At 40.1% G+C, this 19,817-nt stretch overlaps 1 pseudogene; it reads left to right on the top strand.

Annotated features, from left to right (window-relative positions):
- The first annotated feature begins 11,734 nt into the window (after positions 1 to 11,734).
- LOC123233429 lies at positions 11,735 to 19,319 on the top strand (annotated as a pseudogene).
- Positions 19,320 to 19,817: the final 498 nt, after the last annotated feature.

Genomic DNA, 19,817 nt, shown 5'->3' with positions numbered 1-19,817 from the left:
CCTTACCCTCAATCTTGGAATCAATACTAAGTATCAGTTCCAAGGCAGCATGGTAGTAAGGTAATACTTGACCTAAGGTAAGGGCTAGACAATTGGGGTCAAATGACTTGCCCAGGGTCACATAGCTAGGAAGTGTCTAAGGCCACATTTGAACAGAAGACCTTGCATCTTGAAGTCTATCTATCCACTGAGCCATCTAGCTGCCCTTGGGTACAATATTTCCACTTCTAACTTCAGAGTCCCTCTCATAATTCTTTTTACTATTCTAGATAGAAATGCAACCTACTGGGCCGAAGAGAAAAGGAAAACAAAATCAATTTGCTCAAAACAGTATAGGAATTAATAATAAAAATAACAATAAAGATGATGACACATTTATAGAGCACTTGTCTTGCAAGAGTCCTGTGAGATAAGAAATACAAGTATTATGATCTCCATTCTACAGATAAAGAAACTGAAGCCGAGTGACTTCCCAGGGACCTCACAATTAGGACATGTTAGAAGCAAGGCTTTAATTTAAGTTTATAACTTTAAACTGTTTCCACTATAACAAACAATATGGGTCTCAATTAGAATTCCAACTCCGCAGAGTCTCAGCCTTCTGAAGCCCCTTCTCCTCCACCCCCGCCCCCTTTCCTTTTCTTCTCCTTCCTTCTCCCCCTCTAGTTTAATCCATTTAATTATTTCTTCATATGGTCTTTGAAGAGCTTTTTATTTTTATGGGCTTGTGTCTATTAATTTTTCTTTCCAAATCTTCCCCCTTCCAACAGGCCCAAAGCGGTGCAGACAGAGTGATGGAGTCAGGCTCCACTGAGCAGAGATTATATAGATATATTTAGAGAGATGAGAGGAAGCAACCGAGAAAATGTGGTTACCTCTGAGGCTGTGGGGAAGCTGTTAAGAGTTAGAGATTTAAAGCTTTATTCTACTCGGCAGAGAACTCCAAGCTGTTCTAAGCCCAAATGTCCCAGACGATAAAATTTAGACTAGCTGCAAAGGAGGGGACATTGTTCCCACTGGAAATGCGGGTCTGATTTAGAGGGTGCTTGGAGGAGACAAACAGGAGGCAAAGAGATGAACAATCAGCAGGTTTCTTTCCTGGGGAAATGTTTGGCGTTAAAGAGAAGGTTAAGGATTTCCACCTCTAAGAAGAAAATGGTAGGGAAGGGCCACATGGTATAATGAAAACAAACCCTGACTCTGGAAGACTCAAGTTTCAATCCCAACTCTGTGGGTACAGTTCTCTGAGCCTCGATTTTCACATCTATAAAATGGGATTGATAACATCAGCAGCACCACTTACATTGCAAGACCGTTGTGAGGAAAGCACTTTGTAAATCCCTGAGGAAATGGGAGTCATTTTTTTTTTTTAAGAAAAGAACATGAACTAGGAGTTCCCCCAGTTTCCCAGGAAATTAATTCAGAAGAAGTGATATGGTGTGGTAGACAAAGGTGACTTGGATTCGACTCCCTGGTCTGACACTAGTTTTTGATGGGCAAGTCACTGTTCTCAGAATCCCAGTCTCCTCATCTGTAAAGGGATCATTTTACCTTTCAAAGGGCAGAGGAAATAACAAGGAGAACTGCGATTTTTAATCTGATTCTCTGCAAGTCCGAGGAATTGGTTGCTGAAGTAGAATGATGGGCACCCTGAGGGGAAGTGACCACTTCATGCTGGAATTTGTGATTGAGGAGAGAAAAAGCTGAGCATTGTCACCCACCCAGGTTTGTGGAAAGCAGATCAAAAGGATTCAGAGAAAGAATTGATAGTACCAGGGAAGTGATGGGCTCAAAGGCAGAATGAGGCATGTATTTTTAGATATGGACAGTGTAGGGATTTGTTTTATTTGATTATGAGTATTTGTTCCAAGAGTTTTGTTTTTATAATTTTGGGGGATGGGGGTAGGGTTAGGATTTCTTTGCCCTCACCCCAAATGAGAAGAGAAGAGCAAGAAGACCAAAAGGAATCATAGACAAGCTGGACAACTTTCAGTTACATTTTGAATTTGTTACATGCTTAAAAAGAAAAGCAAGTTCTATAGAATAGAGATTTTTAGTTTCCCATTTGATCCTCTTCTCCTCTTCTGTAATGTAGAGGGAAAAGCCCATTTTATTTGGTGTTTGTTAAATTCAGTGTTAAAAATGGAGAAATCATTTTTTAAAGAGAAAGTATGTAAAATGCCATGGATTAAAATTTTTCAGGGAAAATTGGCCCAAGAGGAATAAGCCGCTTGCAAAGATGAAATACTAAAGAGAGAAATAAACAATCCCAATGAAGAAAAAGGGAAGTTGTCTAAAGATATTGATGTGAATGTGCAGGGAACTTATTGACCAGCTTAGAATTATAAAAGATCTGCAAAGAAGATGGAAACAAGGGCACACCACACAGGATGAATATAAAAACATGGCAGAGTTGTATCAAAGGAATGTCAGAATTGTCAACCTTCAGAATGAGTCAAGGCTGACAAAGAAAGCATAGAGGGTGAGGGAGAGAGAGAGAGAGAGAGAGAGAGAGAGAGAGAGAGAGAGAGAGAGAGAGAGAGAGAGAGAGAGTTACTACTTTGAAGGACAGAAAATGATTAAAAAAGGATCAGATCCATCCGCCAGGACAGATGGCACAATAATAACAGAATATGAACGGAATGCCAAATGATTTAATTCTTTTTGGTGGCATAGTGGATAGAGTACTGAGCCTGTAGTCAGAAATTGCTCAAGTTCAAATCTAACCTCAGACATTCACTAACTGTGTGATCCTGAACCAATCTCTGAACCTCTCTCTGCCTCAGTTTCCTTAACTGTTCAATGTAGGCAACAACTGGATCTATCTCCCAGGGTTGTTATGAAGATCAAATAAAATTATATTTGCAAAGTGTTTAGCATAGTGCCTGGTACATGGAAGGACGCCATATTAATATTTAGTCCCTGCTTATCTCCAATCCTCTCCCCACCACCAACACTCCTAAATCATACCCTGCCACCACCATCTTTTGTTGTGTTCTTTGCCAAGGAGAACCATACAAAGACGATTAATCAGAAGTAGTAACCCAAGATAAATATGACTATAATAAGAATGTGCCTTTGATGAGTTTTAGTTACCAGACCCAGATGACTTCAGAAGTACTGAAAAGGATTGAAGAAGGGTAAATGTGCCAGTTTTCAAATAAAGGAAACTTAGTCTGTAAACTCTAGGCTAATGAGATTGACTTTAATTTCTGGTAAAATTCCAGGATGTATTATTAACAGAATAGTTAGTGAATATCTAGAAGAGGAAGCTGTGATCACAAACAGCTTCATTAAGAGTAGGTCATGCCAGACTAACTCCATTTCCTTTCTTTTGACCGGGTTACCAGAAGAGTAGATCTGGAACTACTATAGATACAGTTTGCCTAGAATCTTAGCAAAATGTCTGTCAAAGTCTCTCATGCTACTCTTAGGATGAGAAGGAAGAATTAGGAGCCAGATATAAGTGGTAATTAGGCTTACTAGAACTCATTTGATTTCTCGACCTAACGAGTGGTCATTGCTAGATTGGAACTTGGTGAGACTAATGCTATATAGGAACCTGGATAAACTGTGATCTGAATCCTTTCCCTCTCCTTAGAGACGATGGGGATGTAAGAGTATGACCCAAATGTTAGGGGAAATGTTTATATGTTTGTTCTTTCTATTGTTGTTGCTCACCTTTCGTTTTTTGAAGAGAACTAATGACATCACGGAGTGATGCCTTGACTTACTCTGGCAAGCGTCGCACAAAAATCATCAACCTCACTTTCTCTTCTAGTCCTCAAAGTTTGGTAGCAAGACAAAAGTCAGGATGATTGGCAATGGTCTGGGATGCAGTTAAGGACCCTGGCATCCTCAATGTCCGACTCAGATCTCTGTGCTCTGCAGTACCTGCTCCCACTGCCTCCACGACCATTGGGACAGATTGTTCTCATCTGTCCCTTTCTCCAGGGAGGTCTTCACTTGCCTGGGATAGACACAGTCTTAACTCACTGCTGGGTTTGAGGGCTTTCGGTTACCCTCAACCTGGTTTAGTTTATTTGCCTAGATGGTTTACTATCTAGTGTGGCTGCTATGCATGCTACAATTTCTTGGAGCCACAAGTGAGAGTTGGGTGGTAGGTAGACCCCAAAGGGAAAAGAAACCCTGAAAAAGACTCAACAAGCCTTCCCATTAGAGGTGCTAGCCTTCCCTGAATACCTTGTACACTCCATCTTAAAATACTCATTCACCTAAGATCGGAAAAGAATAAACACAAAAGGAACAGAGTTGCCATGGGCTCACGGACACATGGCAGCCAGATGGAGATGAGGGCAGTCACCCTTTCCTCCACCCAGCAAGTCACAGCAATCCTTGCCTTACTCTAAGTCAAGAAGGAAAAAAAAAAAAGAAGCCATTCCTTTTATATGCAAACTCAATTCCAGCTCAGTACCTCCAAAATTGCTGGTTCTTCCAGCTCCAAAGGCTTTTTCATCTTTGCAAAGCACCAGCACCTCAGTCACACATAGCTGTGATTGGACTTCTACAGCTCTACATTTTAGATTGGTACCACAGGCGATAATTGCATATACTCTCTCTAACTCACTGAGAAGATTACATCTGAGCATGTGTTAAGAACTGGTCATCACTGGCCAGTTGCCCCATTATACTATTCAGTGTAAGGGAAAACTTTCTAAGAATTTTTGTTGTTTAGTCATCTTTCAGTCATGTCCAATTCCTCATGACTTCATTTGGGGTTTTCTTGGAAACATATTCTAGAGTTTCGCTATTTCCTTCTCCAGCTCATTTTACAGCTGAGGAAACTGAGGCAAAAATGTGAAGTGACTTGCCTAGATAACGTAGCAAGCAAATGTGTTAGACCAGATTTGAACTCAGGAAGATGAGTCTTCTTGACTCCATCAACTATGCCACTTAACTGCTTCTAACAATCTAAAAGTAGAATGGATTTTCTTGAAAGGTAGTGAGTTCATCATCACTAGAGGTCCAAAAACAAATGTTGGATAGCCTCTTATTGGGAATATTGTAGGAGACATTCTTGGTAAGGCATATGCTGGCCTAGATGATCTCTGAGGTTCAAAGTTTGAGATTCTAGAAAGCTACATATATTCCTATAGGCTTCACTAGCTATAAGGGCAGAGCAACAAACTGCTAAGTTTTCTGTGGCTTCCCCCTGCCCAATTCCCCAACTATATCCTTCTGAAGACAGCCTAGTATAGTGAAAAGGGTCTTGGTATCAAAAGTCCTGGTGAAGTGGTAAAAGAAGCAAATGTTAGGTTTGAAGATTTGACTTGGATTCAAATCCTAGCTCTGCTATTTACTATGTAACTTTACTTATCCTCTCTGGGCCTCAGTTTCCTTTTCTATAAAATGAGGGTGTTAGATATTTTCTTTTAAAATCCCTTTCAGCTCTAAATCTATGATCCTTGAGGAAGTCTTTGCTGTTCTTTGTTCTAATATAATACTTTCTATTTGGATTGAAGGGACAGAGTCAGAGATGACCAGTTGGGGCGCAGGAAGGGGTTAAGGGGAACGTAGGCAGGAAACACTTTTAAGATTAATCTGTATTATTTACATTTTCTCATCATTTTCTTAAGTCCAGACAATCAATGAAACAACAAATCAAGTCCTGATTTGTAGTGTTTGCCATTTTGGAGATATAAATGCTTTCACTGAAAATTTAATAATTTGCTCTCACCAGTTGGCTGGAGCTGGTTCCGACATACCCCTGCCTCACAGATCTCACCCCAAATGTCACTCTCTGAAGTCTCTAATGTGTCAAGCTGGGAATAGGGACATGATCGAGGGGTTGGCTCATCTACATGGCAGTCTCTTTCCAGAATCTATCTCTTCTTTCAGGGTCCTTTCCCTAAATGGAATCTGGACCTATGGGTCATTGCTCCAGAAATTGGAAACCAGAAGACTAGGATCTCTCCTCCCCCAAGCTCTGCTAATGCTGCCCCTCACACAGGTACAAACTTTGGAGTAGTCCATCTCCATGGATGGAGAGAGTCTTATGCAAATGGACTAGAACATAAGTTAGGTAGAGAGGTATCACGCAGAAGAAAAATGAAGAGAGAATAGTGAAGGAGAATAGTGAAGTAAAAAGGAACTGGAAGAGGGCTAGAGATAAATGTCATCAACTATATCCATGCTGGATTGTTCATTAGAAACATCAGACATGTGCTGAGGGGCCCCACATGTTGGGGGGTAGCGGTGGGGACAACAAAGTGGTTCATTTGTGTGTCTTCTTTCCTTTGCTACCCAGATCATTTTTCTTTTATCTGGAGCTCCTGGGTCAGGATCATGAAAATCAAAGTGACTGTTTCTTCCTCTCTTTCAACCTTGGAGACCAGATATAATTACCCAGACAGGTAATAGAGGAGGGAGGATTGATCCCTAAAAACTCCTGGGTAAAGCTAGGAGGGAAGTAGAACTCCTCCAGAAGACTCCTGAGGTAGGACAAAGAAGGAAGTGGCAATGAATTAAAGACAAGAACATCGCACTTCCTTTGTGTCTTTCCCACATGGAACATATCTGATAACTCTAAGCTACAAGGGTAGCTCAGTTTCACTGGTCCTGCTGGCTCATTCTATCAAGAACATGATTGATTCAATACAAACAGGCTATAAGAACTGGGAATCAGCAGCATCACAGGTTCCAGCCTCCATCAGAGCCATGGATTTCATACATAAAAGCATAGGATGGAATTTTAATTTATTCAGAACATGAAGAGAATAAAAACAAAACCAATTCCAGAGCTAAATTGGGTTCATTCATGTGTATTATCATTCAGCAAATATGGTTATACATTCTAGGAACAGAATAATGCTGGAGCTGAGGGATATACGGGAGCTTACATAGGACAATCCCTGCCTTCAAGAAGGTTACAGTCTAGTAGGGGAATAAAACCCAAACATAGATAGTAAATGTTAACCAATAGAAAACACATTATGCATGCATTAGAGAGGTAAAAGACCAGTTTGTTCCCTCTGTTTGTGCTGAATCATGCAGTTGACTGAATGAGCCAACAGGGCCAGTGAGATTGAATTACCCTAATTCTTGGAAAATTAACAGATGTGCTTCGTGTGGGAGGAAGAAATGGAATGTTCTTGTATGCCCTTCTCTGTCATTTGCTTCCTAGTTTTGTATCTTGTGAGTCTTGCTACAGATTGTGTCCCTCTTCTAACCTACCCAAGTTCCAAAAAAGGTTTCCTGGAGGAAGTGACATTTAACTTGGCTTTTAAAGGGAAGGAAAGAAGGAAGAAAGGAGGGAGGAAGGAAGAAGGAAAGGAGAGAGACAGGAAAGGATGAAGAGAGGAAGGAAGGAAAGGAAGGAGGGAGGGAGGAAAAAAGAAAGGAAAGGAGGAAGGGAGAAAGGAAAGGAAGGAGGGGGAGAAAGGAAGAAAAGGAGAGAGCAAGGAAGAGAGGGAAGAAGGAAGGGAAGGAGAGATGAAGGGAGGGAGAAAGGAAGAAAGGAAGTGAGGCTAGAAAGAAGGAACAGAGGGAGGTAAGGAGGGATGCAGGGAGGGAGGAAGGAAAGAAAAAAGGAAGAGAGGGAGGGAAGGAAGGAGGAATTGTATATAGGACTAAAGAAACGAAAATTCATTGGCAGCACATCAAGATTAATTTGAGGATGGAAGAGAGTGGAACTATTTAAACCATTTAAATTGTTCATGTAGGTGGAAGAATATAAGTTCCTTGAGGGTCTTTTAAAAAATTTTATCTTTTATTAATGTACCTCAAATATAGTTAAGTGCTTAATAAATGCTTGATGGATTGGATTAAATTAGATTGGTTAATAATGAAGCCACTAAGGATGATGACAATGAGAAAAGAGAGGAAGGAAGGCATGGAGGAAAAGGTAGAATTAGAAGTGACAAAATATATTCTTGAGTAGTGAGGTTAGAATATGAGAAATGGGTTTTTTTATCACTTCAGAATAATTTCATTTTAAATCCTAATGGCATCAATACTTTTATTAGTGAAAAGTATAGTTCATATGAATGTTAGCATCTTGATGCCTAGGAGCTCAAAGGCATCTTAATCTGTCCTTGGATCCCATTGATTGACCTCTGGAGATCCCTACCAGAAGTATTCTCACAATGTCAACCACTAGGCAAAAAGATTCCCTGGTTCAAAGCATCTTATGTTATATATAAGGTCATCGTATCCATGTATGTGTGTTATGTCTATAATGTGTGATATATTATATGTTATCTCATTTGAGCCTCCCAATAACACTGGGAGGTTAGTGCCATTTTTATCTGCATTTCTAAGAAGAGGAAACTGAGCCTGAGAGAGATTAGGTGAGAGGTTGCCTAGGGATACACGGCTAATGCATATCGAAGGCAGGATTGAGTGCAGGTCTCTTGGACTCCAGGTTTAGATATTTCTTCATTGTGCATCTTAGCTGCCTTTTAAGGCCAGGAAATAGGGGAAGTAAAGACAGAAAAATACATGCTGGGAGTGCAGAGAGTGGTCTTGTTTGACCACTACCTAGAATATGCAGAAAGTAACATTGTACAGTGGCTAGAGAGCCATCCTCAGAGACAGGAAACCTTACCTTGAATTTATTCTGGCTTCGGGATCAGGATCAAGTCACTTAACTTGAGAGTTCCAGACAATACTCGAAGACTAGATGTGAGAGTGTAGGTGCTAGCCTGTATTTGTAGGGAGAGATCCCTCATCTGAGAGTTCTCTGCAGCAGTGGAATCACAGGTCAAGTCTTTATCCATCCTTAAGAATATACCAAGGGGAATAGCATGAGGTAAGGTGAAAACATAGGATGGCACCAAATTGTGGAAGAAAAAGGAGACTAAATTTTATTCAACAGGCAGTAAGGAGCTACTGATGGTTTTTGAGCAGAGGAGTGACATGGCCAGATCCTTTCATATGGCAAATGAGTCTGGAAGTTTATAGGTTGTAAAGGAAAGTGAGTAAACATAGTAAAAACTATTAGGACAACAGAAATATTGTTTGAAGAATGACTTGTCCATATCTACGTCCAGAGAAGGAACTGATAAATAGAAATAAGTTAGATATAATTTTGTATAAACATCTTTTTTTTAAACCCTTGTACTTCAGTGTATTTTCTCATAGGTGGAAGAGTGGTAAGGGTGGGCAATGGGGGTCAAGTGACTTGCCCAGGGTCACACAGCTGGAAGTGGCTGAGGCCGGGTTTGAACCTAGGACCTCCTATTTCTAGGCCTGACTCTCACTCCACTGAGCTACCCAGCTGCCCTAAACATATCTTTTTGTCAAATGATACCTTTTCTAGTGGGGGGAGGGACGGAGAGAGGAAGTTAACTGGGTATTTTCATGTATCAAGTAAATAAATAAATTTAAATTAAAAAAATAAATCCTCATAAGTGATAAAAATAAATTTTAAAAAATCAAACCTTTTGGGAGACAATGCCTTTTTGTCAAATGGTATCTTATGTAGTAGGACGAGGGGAGGGAGAAAGGGAGTTAACTGGGTATTTTCATGTAATAAGTAAATAAATAAATTTAAATTAAAAAAATAAATCCTGATAAGTGATAAAAAATAAAAACTAAAACTTATTAGGAGACAATGGCAATGCCAGAAGAGAAGTGGTAAGGTCCTAAATTAGGGTAACAGGAACACAGAAAAAAAGAGTAGATTTGAGAGATTCTAAGAAGATGTAATGAATAGGGCTTAGTAATTGCTTTTGAATGATGAGCAAGGGGGAAAAGTCACAAAATAACCCTAAAGTTGGGAGTTCCTTAGAAATATGTTTTTCCCTTGATCTGCCTTTTGTTATACATGCTGTTGGGAAAGCTTCTCTGGACTTTTTTTTACATTTAATTTTTTTCTCGATTACATGTAAACAAAATTTTTTTATGTTTGTTTTTTTTTTTTAGATTTTTTTTTTATTTTAAACCCTTTAACTTCTGTGTATTGACTTATAGGTGGAAGAGTGGTAAGGGTAGGCAATGGGGGTCAAGTGACTTGCCCAGGGTCACACAGCTGGGAAGTGTCTGAGGCCAGATTTGAACCTAGGACCTCCCTTCTCTAGGCCTGGCTCTCAATCCACTGAGCTACCCAGCTGCCCCTGTTTGTTTGTTTTTAAAAGATTTTGAGTTCAAAATTTCCTCCCTCTCTCTTCCTCCCCTGCCTCCCTTGAAAAGGCAAGCAATTTAATTAGATTATACTATGTAGTCATGCAAAACATTTCCATATTAGCCGTGTTGAAAAAGAAAATGCAGATCAAAAAAGCGGGAATAATAAAGAAAGTTTTAAAAAGGTATGCTTCGATTTGCATTCAGACTCCTTCAGTTCTTTTGCTGAAGGTGGATAGAATTTTTCTACATAAATCCTTCAAAATTTTTTTGGATTGCTGTATTGCTGAGACTAGCTAAGTTATTCATAGTTGCTCATTGTCCAATATCAATATTACTATGTACAATATTCTCCTGGTTTTGTTCATTTTACTTTTCATCAGCTTACCTAAGTTTTCCCAGATTTTTTTTTAAACTCTTATCTTCCATCTTAGAATCAATACTGTGTATTGGTTCCTAGGCAGAAGAGTGATAAGGGCTAGGCAATGGGGGTCAAGTGACTTCCCCAGGGCCACACAGGAAGTATCTGAGGCCAGATTTGAACCCAGGACCTCCCATCTCTAGGCCTGGCTCTCAGTCTACTGAGCCACCCAGCTGCACCCCCAGATTTTTCTGAAAGCATCTTGCTCATCATTTCTTATTGCACAATAGTATTCCATCGCAATCATATACCAGAGCTTGTTCGGCCATTTCCCCAGTTGATGGGCATCCCCTCAGTTTCCAATTCTTTGCTGCCACAAAAAGAGTTGCTATAAATATTTTTGTACATATGGGTCCTTTTCCTTTTTTTTTTTTTTTTTAAAAATGTCTTTGGATTGTAGATGTAGAAGTAGTATTGCTAGGTCAAAGTTTTATAGCCCTTTGGGCATGGTTCCAATTTGCTCTCTAGAATAGTTGGATCAGTTCACAATTCTACCAGCAGTGCATTAGTGTACCAATTCTTCCACATCTCCTCCAATACTTGCCATTTTCCCTTTCTGTCACATAAGCCAATCTTAAAGATGTGAAGCAGTATCTCAGAGTTGTTTAATTTGCATTTCTCTAATCAATACTGATTTAGTACATTTTTATATGACTATAGATAACTTTGATTTCTTCTGAAAACTGCACAATCATATCCTTTGACCATTTACCATGACTCATATTCTTATAAATTTGACTCCATTTTTTTTACATATTTGAGAAATGAGGCTTTTATCAGAGAAATTTGCTCTAAAGGTTTCCTTCCCCCTAGTTTCCCTGCTTCCCTTTTAATCTTGGTTGCAATGGTTTTGTTTGTGCTGGATTTTTCTGATCTGAAGAGAATTTCTTTGTCAATGCTGAGCTTCTGGATGGACCACTGGGCCAGCAGATGGAGTGGAAGCCAATTACAGAACACCAAGCAGAGAGTTGAGGAAAGGGGCCATAAAGAGAAAACTGAGGCTTGACAAACTTGCTTGGGATGGATGGCTCACTCTAACAGGGTCTGAGAGTTTCTTCTGAGTGTTTCTTCCTAGAGAAATCAGTAAACACAGTTAAGATGCTTCTAGTTGAGGCGTGACTCTAATTCTCACCCAACTAATGGTCCTCATTAAATAGCTTTTTTTCCCTTCAAATTTTAGAAATTTTAAGAAAGCGTGATGTCGTCCTGGCCCTGGGTTGAAGTCCTTGGATGTGGCATCTCTTTGAGGGCACTTCCAGCAAGGTGAACATCATGTCTGTGATGGTCGAGGCAGACCCCTGGACCCTGAAGGAGGGAAAGAGGCTGAAGCTTAGGATCCTTGGTGAAATCTCTCAACACCATCTTCAGATTTATTTGATGCAGACTCTGATGAAGATGAGATGTTCAAAGAAGCCAAGATCCTGACAGCCAGCATGCCATTTGCTGTTATTGGTTCTAACCAGCTCACTGAGGTCAAAGGAAAAAAAGATCAGAAGCCACCTGTATCCTTGGTGTGGTTAAAGTTGAGAACCCAGAATGCTATGATTTCCTTAAGTTGCCAACTATGTTGTGAACACATAGGCAGGACCTACAAGAAGTGACCCAAGATTTGCATTATGAGAACTTGCCATTGGAGTGGCTGAAGTGTAGCCATAGACTTGGAGGGGACCAGGAAGTCGACAAGGACTGGATCCTTCAGCAGGAGGCTGAGAGGCTAAGGATGGAGGAGAGGATTGTATAGATAGATGCAAGCCTGGATGTAGATGAAGCCTGGAACAAGGGAGAACCTCCATGGATGGATGATTCTTTTGGAAGTGGGATTGGTGCTTTGTTCCGTGTTAACAACACTAGTGAGCTTGAAGACACAAGACCTTTCAAGGGAGTCCTGTCGGACGATGGCGAGCATCCTGCCTGAACTGAGAAGAAATAGCTCAGTCCTTTAACCAAAAAGAGAAAGAAATATACTAAAACACAAACTTGAAAAAACAAAATGAAACAAACTCCTGCCATTAGTTAAATTGTCAAGTTGACCATAAAATGCGACAAATTAGAAATAACCATTACCTGTCATGGAAAGAGTCTGAGGTTCTTAGTGTCATTCCTTTGAGAGTATCGGACCTAGGGAATAAGGGCAGGCAAGTTGTATCTCAGAGCCTTGTGAGGCTCTAAGAATGATATAATTCAACTGTCCTAAGGCTAGAGAGGGTTCACGGAATACTCAGCTGGGTAAGGAAAAGACAAAAGCAGAGACCAAGAATAATGATTTAATGTGATTTAATTAAGTACCATTTGTGGAAGATTTTCTAGGTCATCAATCTGCAATCTTCCTATTCCAGATTATTGCTCTCTGGGAGGTTGATGGGTTGGTTGCACTTCCCTTGACTGAAAAAGGCAGAAAGATGTCAGGGATTTAATGTCCAGAGTCACTATCTGAGACAAGGGCTGCTGCCTAGAAGAGAAGGAGCCCCAGGGAATGGAAGGCAGACTAAGGCTGGGATTTGGGATTGAGTTAAAAGATGATATGCAGATTTAGCCTCAAAAGTGGTTCCTCCATGAATCATAGAGCCTTCAGGCTGGGAAAGAATAGATGTCTTCCGGTCTAACCCCCTCACTTTACAGATTAGGAAACTGAGGATCACAGAAGGAGAGACAGCTCACGGGTACACAGCCAGTTACTGGCAGAGCTGGAATTAGAATCCAAATCTTTCTGATTCCTTGTTCAGTCATCTTTGCACCACACCAGCTTGTTTCTTAATTGGATTCAGTTAAGTTCAATAAACATTTGTACTTGCTGCTAAAGAAGACAGATATACTAACACATGCACATACAATAGATACCAATATTTTAGGTAAGCTGGATACAGGTATCCCTTCCATATGATGGGGGTTAGGGGTGCGGTACCCCTGAGATCTGGAAAATCTGCATAAAATTTTTTGGCCCTCCCTTTGTACCAGGGAAGAAATCTGAATTTTTTCTTTTATAGAGTGTTTACAGAATCTTATTGTAAAATCTGGGTTAAGTGCAGTATGTATAGTTTATGCGTTTCTGAATTTCTAAGCTTTTTTTGTGTTGGCTACTTTGTGTTTTGTATGCAGCTTCTGCAAAACTCCCCCCAAATTCCCATTTAATTTTCGATGCTGACCTGTGATGTATCAAAATCATGATGGGCAAAGTTATGATGTGGAAGGTATGCCTTCCATGTATACACATACACACACACGCGCACACACACACATATGTGTATATCCATTAATAGAAGATCTGTTAGGAGTGAAAGACTCAAGATAAAGAGAGAAATATACATTTTTGGACTTGGCCGAGGCATGAATTTATTTTACTTTAAATATTAGTTCCAAGGCTTTTCTCTTTCTCTCTTTTTTTCATTTTAGGGAGTGGGTGGGAGGGAGAAAAAAATTAAAGCTTGTTAATTGAAAAAACATTAGAGCAAAAAAGGAAAGAGAAAGCAGTGGAAAGCAAAACTTTCTGGGGATGAGAGGAGGGAAAGGAGAATTATTGGCATCCTCTTGGGGCCTCTGTCCCTTCAGGTTTGCTCTCTCTTTTTTAGTCAGTCTTTGCATTATCATCCCAATTTCCTTCTTTCCTTCAGTCCTCTTATTTCTCCAGCTTCTTATCCACCATGTTTTTCTGAGAGTGAATGGTAGAAATGGAGACAGGATGCTTTGAGTCTGTAGGAATGCAAACAAAGAAGACAAAATCCCATGGGGCAAAACCTATTCCTCCCCAATCCCTGTCCCATATCTCCTTCTGTGATACTTGCTGACTTAGTTTTGTTCCCATCCTCCAAAAGTCTAATTCCTTAGACTTATAAAACCCCAGACCTGGAAGGAACCTAGGATCTAGACCCTGCTGTTTGGATGAATCTCTCTTATGACATTCCTGCCAAGTGGTCATCCAAGTAGCATGGAACAATGGAAAAGATGCTAGATTTGGACTCTGACAATCTCAGCTCTATCACTTAATGCCTATGGGGGCTTTGGGAAAATCTCTTAACTTTGGGGACTCGATTTCCCCATCTGTAGAATGAAGTGGCTGAGCTAGATGACCTCTAAATAAAGTCTCTTCTAATGCCATATCTATGATCTTCTGGCATCCAGTAATGGAAAGCTCACTACTTACTGGGCCAGCCTATTTCATTAATCCTTTTCAACTGTCTAAACCTCTTTCAGTATTTATCCCTCCCTGATATTCCTTCTTCCCTTTATCCTCTAGGTCATTCTTTTCTTTATTGTACAGATTTGGGGAGAGAAGTAGACTATTCCACAGAGACTCGCTATCTATTCCTAGGATAGGGAAAGGCAAGAAAAAAGAGAATTGCTCTTCTTGTTTTTATAAGATCATAATTTTAGAACTAGAAGGGATCTTAGAAGCCATCAAATCCAACTCTCTCATTTTATAGATAAGGAAACTGAGACACAGAACAGTTAATATGTTGCCCAATGCTACATAGCTAGTGTCTGGTATGAGACTTGAACTCAAGTCTTCCTAACTCCAACTCTAGTGTCCTATCCACTATACCATGATGCTTCTCAATTATTATGCTAATATTTCTATAGCCCTTTAAGGTTAGCCTTGTGCTATTTAGGGTAGTTAGGTTGTGCAGTGGATAGAGCACTTGACCTGGAAGTCTGGAAGACCTGAGTTCAAATTTGGCCTTGAATGTTTACTAGCTATGTGTCCCTGGACAAGTCATTTAATGTAAACCTGCTTGCTTCAGTTTCCTTCTCTGTAAAATGTGCAGCAGAAGGGAATGGCAAACCACTCCAGTATCTTTGCCAAAAAAAACCCCCAAATGGGGGCACAAAAGAGTCAGATGTGACTGAAAAATGACTAAATAACATTTATGGTATTTTATGCTTAGTAAATGTTATAATATATTTGGTATATATAGTATCTTGAATAAAAGCTTGAATGACACATTTACCATATTTGCAAATGACACAAACCTGGGAAAGATGGCAGTAAACACAATGGACAATAGTCTTCCCAATACCTCACCGGCATGGTGCTCCTCACCCAGACCCCCGGGCGGTTGGGGTGTGCAAATATTAATATCCCTGTTTTACAGATGAAGAGTCTGAAGCCTAAAGCAATCAAATTTCTCACCTGAGCATTCCCAGATTGTTAGTGTCTCTGGTGGACCCAGGCCTCAGATTGCTTGACTGAGCTGACCTATAGCCTTTCCACTATATCATATTTACAGAAATCAATTATCATTGTACTATAGATGAAAGAAGTGGTAGGTACTAGAGATTTCCTGGTGATAAAAGACCAGATAAACCCATTTTTGCTATATTCTTTGACTTCTTCTTATTACTCATGTGCTAGGTTTGCACAGCTTCCTTTCCTGCAAAGGAATATTTAAATATGTCATGTTTAACAGAACAAAGCTGAAAACAAGGGAAATAACAACTGGGAGGAAAAAGAAGACATGAAGGAAATTGCACCTATTCACTCATTCACTCAATAAGAATTTGTTAACCCTTCATTATGGTTATGGCACTGTCTTAAATACAGAAGCGGCAAGCTATTGTTGAAAGAAAGAAAAAAGTAAATACATATTTTTTAAGCATCCAGTACTGTGCCAGGCATTGTGTTAAGTGCTTCATAAGCATGATCTCAGTTGATCTTCACAAACAACCCTAGGAGGGCGGTGTTATTATTATACCCATTTTACAGATTAGAAAACGAAGGCAGGCAGTAGTCTGCCCAGGGTCAGACAACAAGCAAGTGCCTGGAGCTAGATTTGAACTTGGCTCTTTAAACTCCAGGCCTAAGTGCTCCATCTGCTGTTACCTAGCTACCCTGAAGAAAACTATCCTAGAAATCAGAAGATTTGACTTCAAATTTTGGTTCCCAAACTTCTTCATTCTGTGACCGTGGGTATGTTATTTAATCTTCCCGGGTCTTGTTTTCCTAACTATAAAATGCATAAAATAGAAATATAGAATCTTCTCATTAGAAGGGATCTTACAGGTTTGTTCAAAGAATCTTCTATTTAACATGCCTAACAAGGAGTCATTTAATCTTGCTTAAAGTCCAGTGATGGAAAATTTATTACTATTCTACTTTCTTACCTGTTGTGAGCATTAAAGGAGAAAATGTATGAAATGAAAAAAAAGTGACCACACAAATCAAAAGATCAATAAATAAATAAATCAGAAGATTTAGCGTTAGAAGGGACCTTAGAGCTCACACAATTTAGTCCCCATATTTTACATGGAGTAAGGTACTCCTATAATGCTGAAGGGAAAACCGAGACCCAGGGAGGTTCAGTCACAAAATAGTAAGGGATTATTAAACTAGATTTTTTGATTCCAAATGCAGTGCCTCCCCCATATATTGTTCTGTGTAACCACAAAAGAATGAATAAATGTCAGTTTTTATTACACAAAAGAAGCATAGAACACGGTCCTGGTCCTCTTGAGTCTCATAGTCTTTTGGAAAGACCAGACTCATAAAAACATGAAACAGTTAAGTAACTATGCCTGGCAGCAAAGAAATGAACTTCTAGGTACAGACAATAGGTGCTCTGTGAGTGGAGAGAAGGAGGTTACTGCAGGTTGGAGCTGCTGGGGAAGGCATGGTATGTGGCCTGCCTTGAGCTGGAATTTGAAAGGCAAGTAGGATTCAGATGACCAGAATCACAAAGGAAGGACTTTCCAAGTGGAAATAACAATATGAGCAAAGACTTGGAGTTGGGAATGAACCTGAGATGTTTGGAGGATGTTGAGGAGACAAGGATGCAGGGAAAGAACTATTCACATTGGAATGGTAGTAAGATGGAAAGTTGTATCATTTCAGTAGGATCAGATTATGGAGGACTTTGAATTCTGGGCTAAGGAAAAGTAAGTCAAAGATTGTAAGAGCCAGAATTGGACTGAGAACATAAAATATTAGAGCCGGAATGGTCATTAGAACAGAGAACATCAGAATATAGAATACTAGATTCTATAATTCTAGAGCATAGAATATTAGGGATGGAAGAAGCCTTAGAATACAGAATGTTAGGGTTGGAAGGGAACATTAGAACAGAGAATGTCAGAGCTAGAACAATTCTGAATTAGAAAAGAATGTTAGAGTTGGAAGGGGCATTAGAACAGAGAATGTCAGAGCTAGAATAGTTCTGGTTTTGAATCAGAAAAGAATATTAAATTTGGAAGGGACGTTAGAACAGAGAATGTCAGAGCTAGATAGACCTTAGAATATAGAATGTTAGAGATAGAAAGGGCTTTAAAATATAGCATGTTTTGGGTTAAAGAAGAAGCCTTAGAATATAGAATATTAGGATTAGAAAGGAAATCAGAACAGATAACATCAGAGTATAGAATACTAGATTCTATAATTCTAGAGCATAGAATATCAGAGATGGAAGAAGCCTTAGAATATAGAATGTTAGGGTTGGAAGGGAACATTAGAACAGAGAATGTCAGAAATAGAACAATTCTGAATCTGAAAAGAATGTTAGAGTTAGAAGAGGCATTAGAACAGAGAATGCCAGAACTAGATAGATCTTAGAATATAGAATGTTAGAGATAGAAAGGGCTTTAAAAATATAGCACAGTTCTGGTTTTGAATCAGAAAAGAATGTTAAATTTGGAAGGGACGTTAGAACAGAGAATGTCAGAGCTAAATAGATCTTAGAATATAGAATGTTAGAGATAGAAAGGGCTTTAAAAATATAGCATGTTTTGGGTTAGAAAGAAGCCTTAGACTATAGAATATCAGGATTAGAAGGGAAATCAGAACAGATAACATCACAGTATAAAATACTAGATTCTATAATTCTAGAGCATAGAATATTAGAAATGGAAGAAACTTTAGAATACAGAATGTTAGGGTTGGAAGGGACATTAGAAAAAGAAAGTCAGAGCTTGATGGGCCTTAGAATAAAGAATGTTTTAATTGGAGGGGACTTTAGAATAGAGAATATCAGAACTAGATGGGCTCCATAACAAAGAATGTTAGCTATGGAAGAGGTCTTAGACTATAGAACATTGGAGTAGGAAGGGACATTAGAACAGAGAATGTCAGAACTATATAGATCTTAGAATATAGAATGTTAGAGAGAGAAGGGACTTTAAAATATAGCGTGTTTGGGTTAGAAGCAGCCTTAGAATACAAGATGTTAGAAGGGGCCTTGGAACACGTCAGAGTTAAAACATGGAAGATTATAGCTAGAAGCAGACTATCAGAGGTAGAATTGGAAAGGACTTTAGAGATCAACCAGTCCAACCCCATCATTTTATAGATGAGGAAACTGAGTGGTATGAGAGGAAAGAGAGAATTATAGGAGGATAGGTAGTGGTTATTGCAAGACCTCCATTAAACTGTGGTCAAGAGAGATGGCACGAAAGAAGCCTGTTATAACACTGAATAAACAAAAGACATGGCCCTGCAGGGAAGGATGGGATCACTGTGCAAAGAGAGCCAATGGGAGGCAGTGGGGGGCCTCGTGCCCCCGGTGAGCCAAAGAGAGTCCACAGCGCCTGGCAGTCCTCATGAAGGGAGGGTGCTCTAGCGCCCTTTGCATTTTCCTGCATGTGTTTGAAATCCAGACTGACAAGACGAGCTGGATAATTTTGCTCAGTTATGTATTGAATTCTCTTCTCTGTGGTACAAGATCCTCTCTTCTTGAAGCGTGACAGCTGCAATGACTTCCAGATGTTTGCCTCCTCTTTTCCAGCAGACCGGGGTGGATGTGGTAAACGCCGCGATGGAAACCAAAAACCCAGCCAGATGTACCATGTCAATGTCAGTAACACACACATCTGGCTTCAATACCAGCAGCGATAACCAGAACAAATGGCTGTTATTCCTCCTGTATTCAACTTGTCAGCATTAAATGTTAAAAGGGGGCTGGGGGTGGGGAGAGAGACCCGGGGCTTTGGGGCATGACGTGGCATGGGCAGGAACACTGTGGCTTGCTCTGAGTCTAGTACCCCAAATGTCACTGGCTGGTTTATCTCCCATGGGAAACTCAGAGGCCTGCAGGGCGCCATTCAAGGGTTTAGGAGGACGGGGGTGGTGGGGGGTGTGGGGGTGAGAACCAGCCAACCCAGATCTTTCTCCTCTCTCAGGGTTCCTGCCTGACAGGCAGCTGGGCTGCTGCCCTCACTGCTTCAGGCCTCTCTGTTCCTAGGACAAGCCAATGTGGCAGCCAGGGTAAATATTTGGTCTGCCCGCCTTGGAGAATACAACCTCAACCTTGACTATGGAAGAGGGAAGAAAAGGAAAACAGAAAAGTAAAGGCCAAAAGGAAAGAATAAGAGGGCAATGCTCCTTCGCCTTCAT

This window comes from Gracilinanus agilis, chromosome 2 (genome assembly GCF_016433145.1).
Source record: "Gracilinanus agilis isolate LMUSP501 chromosome 2, AgileGrace, whole genome shotgun sequence".
In the NCBI taxonomy this organism is placed as follows: domain Eukaryota; kingdom Metazoa; phylum Chordata; class Mammalia; order Didelphimorphia; family Didelphidae; genus Gracilinanus; species Gracilinanus agilis.
The sequence above is the reverse complement of the archived record's forward strand: the minus strand, read 5'-3'. Positions and strand labels throughout refer to the sequence as shown.